The sequence below is a fragment of the Protopterus annectens genome, chromosome 2.part2 (assembly GCF_019279795.1).
Source record: "Protopterus annectens isolate FY-2018-M chromosome 2.part2, PAN1.0, whole genome shotgun sequence".
Lineage (NCBI taxonomy): Eukaryota > Metazoa > Chordata > Ceratodontiformes > Protopteridae > Protopterus > Protopterus annectens.
Window position 1 is genome coordinate 429,997,196 of NC_056730.1, and position 14,092 is coordinate 430,011,287.

The window sequence follows — 14,092 nt, forward strand, 5'->3', positions numbered from 1 at the left end:
AACAAAGGGGAGAGATTACTACATTCCTTGGACATCCACAGACAACTCCGTTATTATCTGGACAGAACAAAACCTTTCAGAAAATCAGAACAGCTCTTTGTGTCCTATGCTGTAGGAGCTCAAGGAAAGCCAATTTCGAAACAGACAATCTCAAAATGGATAGCCCACTGCATACGCTTTTGTTATTATTTTCATGGCAAAACTGTACCTACAGGCATCAGATCTCACTCCACAAGGGCCACAGCTACCTCTGCAGCTTTCCTCAGAGGACTTCCTCCCAAAAATATTTTGGAAGCAGCCACTTGGAGTTCTGTGCATATGTTCTCCAAGCACTACCACCTACCATTATACTCCAAAACTAGAGCAGGCTTTGCCACCGCAGTCTTGCAGGGCATCCTGGCTCCTCCTAGTTCCACCTAGTGCCTACCACCCCTTTCTTAGCTTTAGGATTCTACCCATCTGTTATGACTGCAGCTATATGCACGATGAACATAGTACAGTTTTGTACCTACCATAAATGTAGATGTTCGAGTGCTAATACAGCTGCAGTCCAGGTTTCCCTCCCTCCTTCCCCTCTTGGGACAGGCCTATAGGCTAACACATCCTCATACAACCTGATTGGGGTATTCATTTATGGTGTATTTGCTTGCAACTACTGTATTTTGATTATATTGCACTGCTTTATTACACAAATTTATGTATTGCCTTCCTTCTGGGGGCACCTGACATCTGGGGCAAGAAAAACTGAAGAAAATGGCGTCGGCTGGTTCCTTTATACCCTGTCGCACTGACGTCAGGGAAGAAGCGGCTACAACTGACGCCGGACCTAGACTTTGGAATTCGGCCGACCGAGGACCTGCCTGACGGCAGGAGAACCCATCTGTTATGACTGCAGCTGTATTAGCACTCGAACATCTACATTTATGGTAGGTACAAAACTGTACTTTTGTGATGACCAGATCTAGTATATTATCTCCTCTTGTGGGAGTGGTGACTAGTTGTTCCATCGCATTTGAGTTTATGAATTCTAGGAACCTTTGGGGTAGGGTGTTGGGGCTTGAGTAATGCTCCCAGTCTATGTTTGGGTAGTTGAAGTCTCCCAATATGATGGTATTTGGAGAGACATTCATACTCTCCAGTGTCTTCAGGAAGGCTGAGTGCGGTTCCTGAGTTTGAGAGGGTGGCTGTAGCATGCTAGAAACTGTAGGGCCGTTTTGCCTACGGTTAGTTGCACATGGATGGTCTCCGATGCTTCGTGCGTTGCCACTATCCTGGAGGTGTGGGTGTCTCTGATGAATATGGACACTCCCCCTCTCTTTGTGGTTCGGTCCAAGTTTTGGGGCCGAAAAGCATGATATGAGTTATAACCTGGTAGTGCTGGGGTGCTCTCAGGAGCCTTGAACCAGGTTTCAGTCACTGCACAGACATCGATGCTCTCCATACTGTGGAGGGCTTTGAGAGCCTGCATCTTGAGGTTTAGACTTCTGGCACTGAGCAGCATTACCCTTAGTTTTTTTTCACTTGTTTTTTCTAGGGAGGTGGGTTTGTTTTTTGAGCCTTGCCTAAAAAAGGCACTATGGGGGTGGCAAGAGCCTTTGCCAATATCTGGAAGCCTAGGGGTGACAGGTGCAAGCCGTCCCTTGCGAAGCAGCGTGGCTTGTCAAGCATGTCATCCCAAGCAGACAGACATTGGATCCCCCTAGAATGACACCAGTAATTGAGCCAATTACTAAAGCTGATCATTTTGTCTTTGTACTGTGGCATCATTTTTGGGGAGGGTAAGATGCTGCTCAGGGTCAGAGTCATACCAGCCTGGGCTACATAATCAGAGAGCTCCTCTATGTCTCTTTTCATGTAGTCCAGGGAGGTACGTCTCGGGTCATTCATGCCGGCATGGACAATGACTGAGTCATATTTGTACTTGCTTTGGAGTGACCTGAGTGCTTGCGTTAATGTGGCGGATTCTAGCACCCGACAGGCAGCTTACTGTAACCTTTTCCTTGTTCAGTCTGGTGAGCGGGACGTCAGTGTGTCTGACTATAGAGTCACCTATTACAAGTGTATCAGGCATGTTGTTTGGCCTTAAGGGCTGTGACTGTTTGGCACACTGACTTTGAGAAATATGTGTTGCATGTGTTATGTTTTGAGGTAGTGGTTTCTTGGATGTCTGCTTTGGAGAGTCCTCTGTTGTTTTGGTAGATTTTTAATTAGAGCCTCCGAGTTTGTCTTTGTGGGTTTATGTGTTTGGATTGCAGTTGTGTTTGGTCTATGTGAGACTGGTTTTGTGGTGTGTGTGGTTACCTTCTCCTCCTGGCTGGTCTTGCCAGTACTGAGTCGAGAGAGCTCAGCCTCCAGTTTGGCTATATAGTTGCATCTCTCACATCTATTTATATTTGTTGGGAGGAGGAGAGGGTTGTCTGTGTACATGAGGCAGTTATAACATTGCCTCAAGATTCCCAAATTCACCAGCTGAACTGGAGAGGACACCAGTAATTGACCTCTCGACATGCTAGAATAGTGTAAGGGATTGCTGAGTACTGAGTCAGAAAGGACCTAAAGGGAAATGGGTACTCAAGGGGATTGTAGGTGGATGTAGTGCTTTATTTTGGTCAAGAGTGCTTTACCTGTGTAAAAATGCTTTAGGATCAAGTGCTGGGCTTTTTAGATAGAGAATAGACTGATTTTATTGAAGGTAGAGCAGTTTTAAGGGAAAAACTGAAGAGCAGACTTGGCGGAGCCAGAAATAGTTTAAACTTGTTTAACTGGTGCCGTGCTATGTGCACAATCGCGCAAAGCTGCGCAAACCCACGCAAATGTGGATTTTTATACAGGGAACTTCAAAAGAGCTAGAAATGGTCCAAAACGACCAATTACTACTAGATCTTGTGCTGAGGTCACTCCTTCAGGGACAGATAGGCTGCTCAAGGCCCCTCACTCCCCTGGTGAGCAAAGAAACTTCCTTCTATCCAAGTAAGGCAATGTGCAACACAGGAACTATCCCAAAGACCAGAATACAGCAAAGCCTGTATACTGGACTATTCTAGTCAAGGAAAGGTGGGAAAACAAGGATTTTTTTTTAGAAAACTACAGAAAAATGCAGGGGAACAGCAGTATATTAAAATGCACAGGCTAGCGCACTTGAGTGGGCAGCCTCAACAGTAAAATTAAACAAACAAAACTTAAACTTAAGTGCAGGTAATAAAAATGCTCAAAACAGATAAAATAGCAGTTTAAACTTCGTTTACAGCAAGAAAAGAAGGTTGCACAGGTAGAAACAGCAAAAAATATACTTAAATCTGGAAAGTAGTCGCTTTTTCAGTTGTCTGCTGCTAGCACCACTCTGCAGGACCACGAGGAGCTGTTGCTGAGTAGTATAGTCGAAAAAACGCTCAGAGGCAGATTTTTATACAGGGAACTTCAAAAGAGCTAGAAATGGTCCAAAACGACCAATTACTACTAGATCTTGTGCTGAGGTCACTCCTTCAGGGACAGATAGGCTGCTCAAGGCTCCCCACTCCCACTGGTGAGCAAAGAAACTTCCTTCTATCCAAGTAAGGCAATGGGCAACACATGAACTATCCCAAAGACCAGAATACAGCAAAGCCTGTATTCTGGACTATTCTAGTCAAGGAAAGGCGGGAAAACAAGGATATTTTTTGTTTTTGTTTTTTTTTTAGAAAACTACAGAAAAATGCAGGGATACAGCAGTATATTAAAATACACAGGCTAGCGCACTTGAGTGGGCAGCCTCAACAGTAAAATTAAACAAACAAAAAACTTAAATTTAAGTGCAGGTAATAAAAATGCTCAAAACAGATAAAATAGCAGTTTAAACTTCGTTTACAGCAATAAAAGAAGGTTGCACAGGTAGAAACAGCAAAAAATATACTTAAATCTGGAAAGTAGTCACTTTTTCAGTTCTCTGCTGTTAGCACCACTCTGCAGGACCACGAGGAGCTGTTGCTGAGTAGTATAGTCGAAAAAAAAAATGCTCAGAGGCGGATTTTTATACAGGGAACTTCAAAAGAGCTAGAAATGGTCCAAAACGACCAATTACTACTAGATTTTGTGCTGAGGTCACTCCTTCAGGGACAGATAGGCTACTGAAGGCTCCCCACTCCCACTGGTGAGCAAAGAAACTTCCTTCTATCCAAGTAAGGCAATGGGCAACACAGGAACTATCCCAAAGACCAGAATACAGCAAAGCCTGTATACTGGACTATTCTAGTCAAGGAAAGGCGGGAAAACAAGGATATTTTTTTTTTTAGAAAACTACAGAAAAATGCAGGGAAACAGCAGTATATTAAAATGCACAGGCTAGTGCACTTGAGTGGGCAGCCTCAATAGTAAAATTAAACAAACAAAACTTAAACTTAAGTGCAGGTAATAAAAATGCTCAAAACAGATAAAATGGCAGTTTAAACTTCGTTTACAGCAAGAAAAGAAGGTCGCACAGGTGGAAACAGCAAAAAATATACTTAAATCTGGAAAGTAGTCGCTTTTTCAGTTCTCTGCTGCTAGCACCACTCTGCAGGACCACGAGGAGCTGTTGCTGAGTAGTATTGTGCTTTTTTACCTTTGGGGCCTGGGGTAAATCTTTAAAGTGCTTCACCGTGTTCTTTGGTCGAAAAAGTGACTTGTTCTTTATTACTTAACCAGTTTTACCCACTATTGCTGCCAGGCTTCCCCATGAATCAGACAACTTTTTTGGGGGTCTATATCATATCACCGAAGAGGCTTTTTAGCGAACGCGTCTTAATCGACACATACACAGTGAACGCACAAAATCGTGAACGCTGACAACAGTGCTTTCTGTCCCTGGGAAAGAAATCGCTTGCCTCAAAACATAAACACATCATTACAAACATGGCAAAGTGGGGGGCTTTGCCCCCCATACCCCCCCTAACTAAATATGCCAACTCTGAGATCGCACTATAGTGGGGTAAATGGCAAACTTACAGGGATAGCCAAGCGATTTCTTTCCCAGAGGAAAGAAATCACTGATGTCAGCATTCACGGTTTTGTGCACTCGCTGTGAATGTGTCAATGAAGAGGTGTTTGCTGCAACGCCTCTTTGAGTGTTTAATATAGACCCCTTTTTTGGCTTACCATGAAGCAACCTCCTGGTTCCCTGGATGTTCATTGTGCATACAGCTGCAGTAATCACAGATGGGTTTTCAGCTGTCAGGCGGTCCCTCGGTCGGCCGAATTCCAAAGTCTTGGTCCGGCGTCAGTTGTCGTCGCTTACTCTTCTGACGTCAGCGAGGCCAGAGTATATAAGACACAGCCGACGCCATGTTCTTCAGTCTTTTTTGCCACGCGGTGCCCGAAGCAGAAGCAGTTCACAAGTGCCGGTCGGCCAGCTCCTGAATTACGAAAAAATTGGAAACAGAAGTCTTCATTAAAGCTAAGTACCCCATTGGGGAAACTTTTCTTGCCTCAGACCGATGTCAGAAAAAGTTAATAATTGTATTTCTTGTGGGAAGCAAATACCGCATAAGGATTTCCATTCCCTCTGCATACCTTGTTTGGGCCCAGACCACGACGTCTCGGGTTGTCTCTTTTGCGCTACCTTCAATAAACGCACTATTAAGCATCGGGCAGAGTTCGCCCAACACTACTTTGGTAAAGCTTTTGATTATAAAATGTCGTCTGACACTCCAACTACCGTTTTGTCCAAAAAATGCAAGGAAAAGGACCGACACGCGAGGCCCGTGGTCCCCGCTGACACCACGCGGTCCGGTGCTCAGCGAGACGCCTTTGCAGTCCCTGACTACCGATGACACTCCTTTGGCGGTGTCTTCTGTACCCGAGACCGCTGGGTCCTCGGCCCTTTCCCAGACTGCTACCGAAGCCCCTGCTAATGTAGAGGCTACTAATGTGGACAGGTCCACCTCCACCCATGGTGTATTTAGGCCCTCATCTTCTTTTTCAATTAAGGCCTTTACTAAGTCCAAAGCAGCCAGGCATCCCACGAGGCCTGTTGCACAGGGCCCATCTTCAGGACTCATGCCTAAAAAACAGATGCTAAAAATGGCTGAGGATTTAATTACTCTTATCAGAGGTTCTCATCCCCCTCCTGACAAGAGACCCAGAGTGGAGGAAGATTCTCCCTCTTCGGATCAGGGATCCATTTTATCAGAACATTCTGATGCAGAGGAACACTCTTATTCTCCTTTTGAGGATTCGGATGCAGAACAGTCCATTCCTTCGGTATCCCCTCCTGAGGATTTTTCCTTTGGGGAAACCTTGCACACCTTGAGGGAACACTTCCATTGGGAAGGCCAAGACTTTTCAGATTCCAAGAAAAGACTTAGGGAATTTCTTTGGTTACCTCAACACAGACCTCTGGCTATTCCCCCTGTTTTGGACATACTGGATGATGTCTATTCGGAGGCATGTCTTAACCCTGATTCTCTGCCTCCTGCACCAGTCAAACCTGATAGGTATTACAGAGTACCCAGCTCTCACCAATTTCTCTTCAAAAGCCATAATGCTGACCCTGAAACCATTTCACAAGGCCCCAAGGGATTGAAGGCCTCCACTGCCAAGAATCCACTTCCTGCAGAAAGGGAATCCAGATCTTTAGAAGGGTGGGGTAAAAAGGTATATACCTCGGCCACCCTAGCCATGAGGGCCTTAAACTGTCAGTTTCATATGATTAAATATCAACAGTACCTGTTATCACAATTAAGGAACAAAATGTCTCAACCTGAACAACCAGATTTAAAAGAGTTACAGGATATGATGCATAGTGCAGAGCAAGTGGGTAAACACACCTTACAATGTGGTTATGATGCCCTAGAGGCCTCCAGTAGAGCGGCTGCTACAGGATCAGTCATTCGCAGACATGCCTGGCTTAGGGAACAAAATTTGCCTGATCATGTGAAAGCCAAACTTTTAGATGCTCCCTTACAAAAGGATGTACTATTTGGTACTAATGCTGAGGAGATACTATGGAAAATGGAAGAAAAAGCCAAATCCATGCAAACTGTCAAAGCTTTCTTACAGGTCCAACCACCACGTTTTAGCAGAAATTGGCCTTCAAAAAACTGGTCCTTTCCAGCCACCGATAAGCCCCAAAGAGGTAGATACAGACGCACAAGGGGCAGAGGGCAATCACAAGGATCATATAGAGGCAGACAATGGCAAACTCCAGCACCAAGAGGTGGTGAAGACAGTGCACAACAATACAGGAAGCAAACCCAATGACTCCCTCATTTCCATGCCAAGCAGGTCTCAGCTGGCAGCACCTTTGGGAGGGAAACTAGCATTATTTGCAAGCAATTGGCATATTGTCACAACAGACAAATGGATACTGGACATTATAAACAGAGGCTACAAATTTCAATTTCACACTCTTCCAAACATGAGAGGCATGCCAAACCTGCCACAAAATCAAAGGGCAGAGGCACAACTGCAAATTTCAAAGCTCATAAACATGAGAGCTATTCAAAAGGTACCTACGCACCAACAAGGTCAAGGCTTTTATTCAAGACTTTTTCTGGTACCAAGGAAAGAAACCGACTGGAGACCCATTTTGGACTTATCCATCCTAAACACATTTCTACTCGTACCAAAATTCAAGATGCTCACATTACAGCAACTTCTTCCCATGCTGGGCAAGGAGTTTTGGCTGGTAACATTGGACCTCAAGGAGGCATACCTGCATGTCCCAATCAGACAAAGCTGCAGAAGATACCTCAGATTTCTTGCAGGTTCAATCCACTATCAATTCTCTGCATTGCCCTTTGGCTTATCTACTGTACCCAGAGTATTCACAAAGTGCCTGGCATCAGTGATTGCCTACTGCAGACTTCAAGGGATACAAATTTTCCCTTATCTGGATGACTGCCTGATCCAAGCGGACAGCAAACACATACTTCTGGAACATCTGGCATATGTGACATGGTTACTGCTTTCTCTGGGATATACAATCAACAAAGAGAAATCAAGGCTAACACCATCTCAGAAAATAACCTTCCTGGGTGCCAACTTGGACACAAACACCCAGATGGCATATCTTACGCCAGAAAAACAGGGGCAACTATCTCAGTACTTCAAAATACTAGAAAAAGTACCAGGCTTACTGCAAGGAAAATCCTGCAGGCGCTGGGATTCATGGCATCTTGCATTCTTCTAATCCCATGTGCAAAGCTGCATATGAGGAAACTTCAATGGTACCTAAAAAATCTATGGTCTCAACACAGTCACAGTTTGGAAACAATTATACCAATAATTCCATGTTTGCAGAAGGAATTTCTATAGTAGGCCCAAGCATGTCAAGTAAACACAGGCCTTCCATTCTGCAAGCCTCAAGCAAAACAAGTCATAACCACAGACGCCTCAGATTACGCCTGGGGGGCGCACAAGAAGGACAGGTGCATTCAGGGCAGATGGTCCCAAAAGGAAAAGCACCTTCACATCAATCAAAAAGAAATGCTGGCAGTAATAAATGCAATTACAGCTTTCAAGGACTTCCTGCATCCAGGACAATTACTGATAAAAACAGACAACACCACAGTAATGTGGTACATAAACAAACAAGGAGGAACACATTCATACCCCTTGTGCAGACTAGCCATGACTCTTTGGAACTTGGCTCTGGAAAGACAAATCGAACTTCAAGCACAGTACTTGCCAGGATTGGAAAACACACTGGCAGACAATCTAAGCAGAAATATGACAGATCCACAGGAATGGAAGTTACATCCTCAGGTGTTTACAGAAATAATCCAAGCGTGGGGGAGGCCAGACATAGATCTTTTTGCCTCCCACAGGAATCATCAATTGGAAACGTTTTGTTCAAGGACCTTTCATCCAAAGGCCTGGAGAGTGGGCGCCCTTTCATTCAGTTGGACAGCATGGACAGTTTACGCATTCCCACCTCTGCCTCTTCTGCCCAAGGTGCTTTTGAAAGCAAGAACAGACAAACCGAGGATGATACTGATTGCTCCAGATTGGCCAAGGCAACACTGGTATCCACTCCTGAGGAGCCTAACACATACTCCTCCCTGGTCCCTGCCTCTAATGCCTCTTCTGCTGACTCAGCACAGCTACAAAACTCTTCACAGTCAGTTGAAAACACTCAATCTCGCTGCTGGAAAATTCCTTAACACCACAACAGACCCTACTCTCCAAGGAGGTGCAGGAGGTCATTTTGGAGGCCAGAAGACCATCTACTAGAAAAGCTTACTCCGCAAAATGGAAGCGGTTTTGCTCTTGGAATGAGAAAAGAGGCCAGGACCCTAGAAAACTGAACTTGCCTCAGGTATTACAGTATCTAGCTGAGCTGCTGAACAGTATACTTTCCTTCTCCTCCATAAAAATTCATGCCTCAGCCATTTCTGCAGAATTCAACACGGATCCCCCTTTATTTTCTCACCCACTCTTACGACAGTTCCTCAGAGGGGCTAAGAATATAAGACCTCCAAGGAAGCAACCAATACCAGCATGGGACCTTAATTACATACTAGAAAAATTAACATTGCCTCCTTTTGAACCAGCTGCCTCAACAGATTTGCAATATTTGTCCTGGAAAACAGCCTTCCTTCTGGCCATCACTTCAGCTCGTAGGGTTTCTGAACTACAGGCCCTCATGGCGGTGCAGCCCTTCCTCATTTTCCATCAGGACAGGGTTTCCCTTCATACCAACCCATCTTTTATGCCAAAAGTGGTATCCAGGGTAGCCTTAAATCAAGCCATACACCTCCCTACCTTTTATCCCAATCCTCAAAACAAAGGGGAAAGGCTGCTACACTCTTTAGACATCCATAGGCAGCTACGTTATTATTTGGACAGAACAAAGTCCTTCAGAAAATCAGAACAACTCTGTAGGGGCTCAAGGGAAACCAGTTACAAAACAGACTATTTCCAAGTGGATTGGCCACTGCATACGGTTTTGTTATTCCTATCATGGGAAATCTGTTCCTACAGGTATCACATCACACTCCACCAGGGCTACAGCTACCTCTACAGCCTTCCTCAGAGGAGTTCCTACCAAAGATATTTTGGAGGAAGCCACTTGGAGTTCTGTACATACCTTCACAAAACACTACCACCTGCCTTTATATTCCAGAACAAGAGCAGGCTTTGCCACTGCTGTTTTGCAGGGCATTCTGGCTCAACCCAGTTCCTCCTAGTACCTACCACCCTATGCATAGCTTTGGGACTCTACCCATCTGTGATTACTGCAGCTGTATGCACGATGAACATAGTACAGTTTTGTACCTACCATAATAAATGTAGATGTTCGAGTGCTAATACAGCTGCAGTACAGGTTTCCCTCCCTCCTTCCCCACTTGGTAAGGGCATGGGGCCTAACAACCTCTTCATACTACCTGACTGGGTTATCCTGCTATGTTTTATTTGCTTGCTTCCACTGATTTTGATTTATATTGCATTGCTTGTATATGTAGATAAGCATTATTTATGTATTGCCTTCCTTTTGGGGGCACCTGACATCTGGGGCAAGAAAGACTGAAGAACATGGCGTCGGCTGTGTCTTGTATACTCTGGCCTCGCTGACATCAGAAGAGTAAGCGACAACAACCGACGCCGGACCAAGACTTTGGAATTCGGCCGACCGAGGGACCGCCTGACGGCTGAAAACCCATCTGTGATTACTGCAGCTGTATTAGCACTCGAACATCTACATTTATGGTAGGTACAAAACTGTACTTTCTTCCTTTCACCAGACACAAAAAGAAGAAAATTAATAAATAGCCTTTGCCACTCCAGCAAGTCTGCTAAAGTGCCTTAACCACAGATGGGAGAGACTGCTGTGATGATTTCTGGTTCCTTAGGCCATTCAAAAATTTCTTTGGCTCCCTACACTTTTTTTCTGAAACTATTTCCAGAATGAATCAGTGTTTTCAGTGGGAACATAATGATATTTAGCTGTCTCTGAAGAAGTGTTACAGTTTGTTGCAGCTGTTTTCTTAAACCTATTCCTGTTTCTTCTGTTCTTCCATCATTTGAGGATAAAACTTATCCTAACCAGCCTGTTGCCCTCAAGAAAGCAAATAGATTGCTTGAAGCCCCACATTCTCATAAGATTTTATTTACTAATCCCAGGACAGATCCAGCAGTTATTTCTCTGGAGAACCTATTTGTTGCTAAACATTTGTCAAATACCAATCCCTGCTGTCTTGACAAGAATGTTGAAAGCTTTGGTAAATTTGCGAGGAAAAGTATATTTTTCTGCAGTACTTGTTAGTAATATTGTCAAGTTCATATGCTAAGGTTTATTCTTGCCTCTTTTTTTAAACATTTTTATTAAATTATCACTTAAGACTTAGGTAAATATACATCAACAGACAAGAAGAGAAAAAATATATATTTTTTTCTTTTTACATTATATTATGCGGTGGTGGTGCTACGGTAGCGTTGTCGCCTCACAGTAAGACGTTGTCCTGTTCGATTCTCAGCTACAGCATCTTCTGTGTGGAGACATGCGTGAATGGGCGTACCTTCTTTGTAGGTTGTGCGTCAGGGCCGGCAACTCGGCACGTAAAAATGTACTGCCAATCATTAGCAGACTGGAGTTCCACTGTGGCGACCCCTAACCGGGAAAAGCCGAAAGACACAACAACATACATAACATCTTATTTTTATTTATAATAATCATCAGTCCAACATCACCTAAATTGCTCAGTTTCTGCCTTACCTTAAATCTCACTTCTCCTACTCCTGAGCATTATTCTCTGTGTATTTTTCCCACAATTTCCATTCATTTTTGTGTAATTTGCTCCTTCCATTTCATAAATATCCATCTTCTAGTTCTTGTATTTCCTTTATAGTATTCAGTGTACAGTTGGTTGCTTATACTCTGCGATCAAGCCTTGGTAGGGAAGGCTGGCTGCAGCCTGCAATCCAAATGTCTTCATGGCCTCATCCTACTCTTTTACCTTTCCTGCTTGAGTTATTTGTTCCCAATAATTTGGTTTCAATACCTGGTTTCTGCAGTAAATTCCGGGTCTATATTAGATGAACGAAAGTTCATCTTAGCGAACGCTCACGTGAGCGAATATCCAGATACTCAAAACTGCAATTGTGGGGGGCTCCCCCCACCCCCCTAAGTATATATATTCCAACTCCGAGATCGCACTACAGTGAGGAAAGGGCAAATATTACCATCCTCACAGTACCGTAATCTCACAATTGCGGTTTCAAGTTCCACAATATTCGCTCATATGAGCGTTCGCTAAGATGAGCTTTCGTTCATCTAATATTGACCCTAAATTCCTGCCCCTTTTGCCTATTTTCTGTATCGTAACTTGCAGTCATCCCTATTTGCAAAAATCTCCTTTCTCCATTCTCGTGTTGGCCTAGTTCTTAGAATACTTTCTGCTGTGTTATGAATATAATCTATATGATTGTTATTTTCCATAAAGATCTGCATACAAAATCCTACTCTATCTCTTGGACTTTCCCCATGCTTCATTATCATCCCTTTCCACCTTGAATTATAAAATTCTACTTATGTATATGAGCCTTAACTGTGTAGCTCTAAAATATTTCTTTAAATTAGGTAATCTGAAACCACTTTGTACTATTGGAAGGATCAACTTATTCCCACTTAACTGTTGCCCTCTTCCCTTCCCAGATAAATCCATTCAACTCTTTATTATTATCCACAACTTCTGCACTGGTTGATAAAAATATGACTGACCTAAACCTAAAGGAGCTAAAAACTTTTTCATTGCTTTTATCTTACAATCAGTATCCATAATTAAGATCTTACAGTTTCTCAATTTTTGTATTATCTTTTGTTTTGTCTCTTCCTGTATAACCTTAGCTGCCTTATCAGAAGCTTTTTTAATCCAAACTCCAAAATACTTCATCTTGCCATGTTCCCACAGATATGGCTAGTGTTGAACCAATTTGTGTGTGGCTACATAATTTATGGCTATTGCTTTTGTTTTATCTTCATTAATCATGTATCCCAAAAAGACTTGAAACCATCTCAGAAATGTTCCAGAACTCTGAGATGTCATTTTCTGGATTTCTCTGGTAGAAAATGGTATTATCTACAAATAAAGCTAATTTGTCTTAATTAGCATACCAATTCATCATCATCTTCTTTTGGCTGTTCCCGTTAGGGGTCGCCACAGTGGATCACCTGTTTCCATTTCTTCCTGTCCTCTGCATCTTGCTCTGTTACACCAACCACCTGCATGTCCTCTCTCACCACATCCATAAACCTTATCTGAGGCCTTCCTCTTTTCCTCTTACCTGGTAGCTTCATCCTTAGCATCTTTTTCCCAAGTCTCCCTCTCCCCCCTTACAATAATATAATAAATTATTTTAATTACCCGTCAACAAATGTAAAATAAAAATAAATAAATAAAATAAATAAATTTTTCCCAATATACTCAGCATCCCTCCTCAGCACATGTCCAAACCAACGTAATCTTACCTCTCTGGCTTTGTCTCCAAACCTTCCAACCTGGGCTGACCCTCTAATATACTTATTCCTAATCCTGTCCACCCTCGTCACATCCAGTGCAAATCTTAACATCTTTAACTCTGCCACATCCAGCTCATACTCCTGCCTTTTTGTCAGTGCTACTGTCTCAAACCCATATAACATAGCTGGTCTCACTACCCTCTTGTAGACCTTCCCTTTCACTCTTACAGGTATTTCACTCTTACAGGTACTCGTCTGTCACAAATCACTCCTGACAGTCTTCTCCACCCACTCCATCCTGCCTGTACTCTCTCCTTCACCTCTCTTCCACACTCACCGTTTCTCTGAACTATTGACCCCAAGTATTTAAACTCATCCACCTTCGCCACCTCTACTCCTTGCATCCTCACCATTCCTCTATCCTCCCTCTCATTCACACACATATATTATGTCTTAGTCCTGCTGACCTTCATTCCTCTTCTCTCTAGAGCATATCTAAATCTCTCAAGGGTCTCCTCCACCTGTTCCCTACTCTCACAACAGATCACAATGTCATCTGCAAACATCATAGTCTACGGGGACTCCTGTCTGAACTCGTCTGTCAACCTGTCCTCACCATTGCAAATAAGAAAGGGCTCAGAGCTGATCCTTGATGTAACCCTACCTCCACCTTAAACGCAT

General features: G+C 43.5%; 1 protein-coding gene across 2 annotated transcripts in view; it reads left to right on the top strand.

Moving 5' to 3' along the window:
- Positions 1-14,092, top strand: part of FCHO2 (FCH and mu domain containing endocytic adaptor 2) — a 4,043,518-nt gene that overhangs the window by 2,835,688 nt on the left and 1,193,738 nt on the right. The gene's annotated exons all lie outside the window — the stretch shown is intronic.